This window comes from Ailuropoda melanoleuca, chromosome 3 (genome assembly GCF_002007445.2).
Source record: "Ailuropoda melanoleuca isolate Jingjing chromosome 3, ASM200744v2, whole genome shotgun sequence".
Taxonomy (NCBI): domain Eukaryota; kingdom Metazoa; phylum Chordata; class Mammalia; order Carnivora; family Ursidae; genus Ailuropoda; species Ailuropoda melanoleuca.
In genome coordinates, this window is record NC_048220.1 from 89,499,130 (window position 1) to 89,504,651 (window position 5,522).

Sequence of the window (5,522 nt, forward strand, 5' to 3'; positions counted from 1 at the left end):
GGGCCAGACCTAAAACATCAAATACTCAGGCTCTGCCATCTAAGCCCTCCTGAGTTATCTGTGAGCATGAGGGGAGTGATTAGAGCAGAGAAAACAGGAATACACAGATAATTGAAAAGCCAGTAGTTTCACCCCAATGCTATCATTCACTCAAATTCAGTGAACATTTTTTGAAAAAAATACTTTGTCAGACATTATTCTAAGCACTTGGGATACAGCAGTCAGGAAGAGGAATCTGTTCCCTGCGCTTCTAAAGCTTATATTATATGTGGTAGGGGAGGAGAAGTAAATCAGTAAATATAAACAGGAGAATACCAGGTAACATTAAATTCCATGAAGAAAATCCAGCAAGCATTGCACTACTGGGTGTTTACCCCAAAGATACAGATGTAGTAAAGAGAAGGGCCATATGCACCCCAATGTTCATAGCTGCATTGTCCACAATAGCTAAATCGTGGAAGGAGCCGAGATGCCCTTCAACAGATGACTGGATTAAGAAGCTGTGGTCCATATATACAATGGAATATTACTCAGCTATCAGAAAGAACGAATTCTCAACATTTGCTGCAACATGGACGGCACTGGAGGAGATAATGCTAAGTGAAATAAGTCAAGCAGAGAAAGACAATTATCATATGATTTCTCTCATCTATGGAACATAAGAACTAGGAGGATCGGTAGGGGAAGAAAGGGATAAAGAAAAGGGGGGTAATCAGAAGGGGGAATGAAACATGAGAGACTATGGACTATGAGAAACAAACTGAAGACTTCAGAGGGGAGGGGGTGGGGGAATGGGATAGACTGGTGATGGGTAGTAAGGAGGGCACGTATTGCATGGTGCACTGGGTGTTATACGCAACTAATGAAGCATCGAACTTTACATCGGAATCTGGGGATGTACTGTATGGTGATTAACGTAATATAATAAAAAAATCATTAAAAAAAAAAAGAAAATCCAGCAAAGATAATCTGATAGAGATAGAACAGGTGGGTGGAGTTTCAGACAGAGTAGCAGGGTTGGTCTTTCTAGGAAAGCAATGTTTGTGCTGAGACATTAGCGATTGAGGACTCAGCAATGCTAAGACACGAGGAAAGAAAGAGCATTCCCATAGAGGAAACAGGAAATTCTTGGAGATGGGAATGAACTTGGTGTGTTCCAGAAAGAAAAGGGCCAGAATGGCTGGAGCAATATTACGGAGGGCAAGAAATAAATTTTAAGAAGTAGTCAGGTGCCACAGAATGAAGGGCCCTATGAGTCTACAATAAGGAGTCTGAACTCTTCTGAATGTGATAGCAAACCAGTTTTATACAACTTTCTTTCATGTTAATGACTTTCCTCCACTTGGCATGGAATGCCCCATGAAAGGAGGAGAAACAATAGAACAGAATAACTAAGGCTGAGATGGAGCACTGGATGGCTCTTTGCTTATGGACACAATTTCAGACCAAAGGCCTTTATTGTTAGGGATCAAGGCCTTGGCAGTGCTATTAAGAACTTGTGACTCCATGAGGTGCACTATTACTGAAACAATTAGACACAGGCAATGTCCTTTCTACAGGGATCTCTGTGGGCCTATATACTTCCTTTGCATATAAAATCTACAAGTATTTTGTTTCTCAAACCTTAACATATATATGAAAGACCTGCAGATCATGTTAAAATGCAGGTTCTGATTTGGTAGATTTGGGGTGCTACATTTCCTTTTTTTTTTTAGCTGCTTAATGAATAAGTTTATTATCTTTATCTGAAAAATCTTCATAGAAAATTGTGGTTTGGTTTATTAGCTCTCAGCAGCCTGCTCCTGAGCACCAAGGAAGCTTGCCTTCTTCTGAGCTACCCAGTCTTTCTTCTGGGCAAGAGACATTTTGGGACAGTTCCACCTTGTCTTTTTTACTTCCTTCTTAGGCTTCTTCTCATAGACTAGATTCTGTAATGTAACAGTGTGAACTTTCTTATACATGTCCTCCATCATGTCTGGAGTTACATTGTTGTTTATGTATTGAGAGAATTGTTTCTTAAAAGCATTGTCATCTTCTTCCATTAGGTAACTCATATAATCTGCAACATTCTGACCCATGATGTGCTTCTGAAGTACTTCTGCATTGAATTCCTTGCTTTCTGAATCATAACTAGGGAATAATTTGGTACTATGAGGGATAGACAAGCCTCCATCCACAGCTCCCTTGAGGGCCCCAAAAACTTTATTTCCCGTAGTAGTTCTGGTAAGCCTAGCATCCGAATAGCAGGTGAAGTCACCAAGTTGACCATCAATGCTTTCCATATCGTATTCATCTCTGGCCACGTCCAGTTGGCCTTCATAGATCTTGTCTGTGCCAAGCCTGTTGAGAAGCCCATGGACCAGGAACATGCCGATATAATATGCTACATCATAATTTGTCAGGCCAACCTTTATACCATACTTTAGGAGTTCATAAGCATAAGCTGCACAAACTATCATATCTCCTCTGTACAGCATAAGCAATCTGACAAATGATATCTCTGTTGGTTACATGAACTCTCATCCTGTATTTAGGTGTGTTGTACTTATTTTTATCCGGAATTACCAGCATTTCTGAGTATAGTAACCAGTTTTACCCTCTCATCTTTTTCTAAATTTCACTTGGTATCTCTTGAAGTAAGCCTTGTTTTTGAGAACTTTTAACAAACCCCATCCTGCAGATCAAAGACTGTGTCTGTGGCTTGCTACAGACCAGTCAGGGTGTTACATTTCTAGTAATCTCACAGGTGATGCTGAGGCATCATATGGTCAGATCATGCAGTCTGAGGACTACATTTTAAGAAACCAGAACTAAGGCCCCTTTGGCCAGGATGCAGTTAGATCCCTTCACCTGTCTCCAGTTTACCTGTTCAGATTCAATCCCCTTGGTTCCAGAGCTAGAGTGACCTTATATAAAGGGAAGTAGAAGATGAAAAGAGATCAGATACAATTTGAAATCATACCTAGGCCCATGGGATCCTGAATTAAATAGTGAGGCCAGATGGACCACGTCAAATCAAAGTCCTATACTTGTTAAGTAGTCACTCTAGATGCCTCTCCTAGGGCACCAGGGCCATTTGTTCCAGAATCTCTTAGAAGACAGAAGGCAATTTGAAACCAAACCTGAGCCCTGAGCACCTAGGACTGGCCAGTGGGGCCAGGTGACCCTTTTCAAATGGCACCCCATGTCTGTCTCCAGAAACACCAGGCTCCCCAGCTTGCTCCTGCAAGGAAAGCTCTCTTTGTATTGCTTCGAAGTCTTGCACCAGATATTAGCCACTTCCTTCTCTATAATTCATCCTTCCACTCTGCCATCTGGAATATTTCTCTTTTACAAGTGCCTAAGTTGTTATAGTTTGAGGCAGTTGAATCTTAAATTTTCCATTTTGGGTAATTTATTGTTTTTAATGCTTTCTTCCCTAAATTCAGTTTCTGTGGTTTGAAACAGACTCCAGCCAGGATTTCTGCTTCCTAGTTGGATATCTGGTGGTCTGTCCTTTCCGGGTCTTCTCTGGGTTTATTTTTCAGCTTCCCACTGGTGACTACCAAGGGTTTCTTCAAATCACTCCTCCCACTGCATCTGTTAGTTTCCTCCATCCCATCACTGTCCTAAATGCCTTGGTCAGACCCCTTATGGTGAGAGCTAAGACAGAGCTACTGGGAACTAGTAGGCTGTAATTTCAATTGTAACACAAAGGTCTTCTCTGCCTAAAACATCTTCCTACTGGTACTATAAATCCTACCTTTAAAAACCCTTCGGGCTATGGTCATATAAACAATAGGTGGAAATAAGTACAAAGTAAACAATGAGATTTGAGGGGAAAGAGACCTCACAATTGTTGAATATTTACCATGTGTAAAACTCTGAACTGATAGAATAAGAAATATCATCTCTACTCTGCAGATGAAGAAACCAAGGCTCCAAATAATTTCCCCAAGGAATCCTTAGTTACAGAGTGGTGGGGTCAGGACTTGAACAAGACCTAACTCAAAGCCCATGTGTTTGTCATCAGGTTAGTATTGGAGGGTCAGGTGAGGAACAGGACACAAGGCAGAGGATGAAAACCAGGTCCTGGGGGTATTCCAGGGTGGGATAATTGAGCTTAATCAAGCTAGGAGGCAGAATGGGCACAGAATTTCCAGAACAAGGTACCAGCTACTAGATAGAAGCTTCATATTGAACTAACCTTGACATTATTTCAAGATTTTATGAGCTTCTTATTTGTGGAAAGAGCTATACTTCCAGGTTGGTTACCTTGAAGCTTGCAAGTAAAAATGAATGGCAATAATCTGCTTTATGGAAATTTTGAGTAGGAGTGGGACAAGATTAGTTGATCCCTGGAAATTTTTCCATGATTCTCTTTGAAGAGGCTTGTATAAGTAACAATACCCTTGTGGTTCTCAACCCATGGGAGCTTTGGAATAGTTAGTATACCTGGGCTCCATCCAAGGCCAACTGTTGGGTTTCTAGTTGTGGGACCCTGGCATTTATGCTCTCTGAAGCTATCCAGGACTGATGGGATGCCAGGGTTAAAATAACAGTCTCAGGATAAATGAGCTTACTATTTTTCCTTGCTCTGAGAAGGACAGAGTTAAAACACTGCACAATTCCAGGGGGCAGAGGAAAGTAGGGAAAGCTTTCTAGTGCTAAAAGTTGGAAAACTGAGCTTTTGTCATTTGGAAGGAGAAAAAGACCAATTTTAACCACTTTACAATTTTGTCAAAGGACCAACCACCCAGAAAGTCCCTTCATCCCATGTTTTGATGAGTCCAACTTCCAATGTTTAACCTTTATGAAATCAAAGTCAGTAGTGAGTTTGGTAGTATCTGACGCTCACCTGAAAAGCTCAATTTTAAAACTCACCACACTACATACAGGATCTCCTATTTGTCTAAAGTACTGGCAGCTAGGGAAAATGCTGCTTCATTGATTTTAAACCCAGATAATCTAAGGGACATAGTAGTTGTTTGTCCTGACCAAGGTTGCTTACTAAGTCATCAGGGAACCAGAGCTAGGCTCTGCCATCCTAGAGCTGTCTTCTTTAAGTGGAGCAGCATTTAAGATGCTCCTGGAATGTGATGAGAAATACAATCATCCCTATAAAATTAACAGGGGATGTTGAGGGGAAACAGTCTGTGTACCTAGCTCAATCCAGCCTCATAATGGTGGCCAGAGGATCTATGGAGCATCATGGTTATAGTTCCAACTTTTTAGCAGGTTTCTCTCTTTTGGGAATTGCTGCAAGACCCCAAAATGAACTATGTCCCACTGAATAAGAAATGAACTGTAGAAGATGATGGAAATTTCAGAGCAAGATGATCCCCAGCTAGCATTTACTCTTTCCTGATTTGTCCTGGGTCTATTTCTTGTGATGTATTACAACTCAGAAAAAGAGAGAGAGAAAGAGAGAGAGAAAGAGAGAGAGAGAAAGAAAGAAACAAACTAGATTCACAATAGATAAATGAGCTTTTTGCCTAAGAAAATGTATGGCCAAGAGAGAAAATATAAAATCCCATGGAGTT

The 5,522-nt window shown here is 40.9% G+C and overlaps 1 pseudogene; it reads right to left on the reverse strand.

The window, feature by feature from the left end:
• Positions 1 to 1,781: 1,781 nt before the first annotated feature.
• LOC100478015 lies at positions 1,782 to 2,574 on the reverse strand (annotated as a pseudogene).
• Positions 2,575 to 5,522: the final 2,948 nt, after the last annotated feature.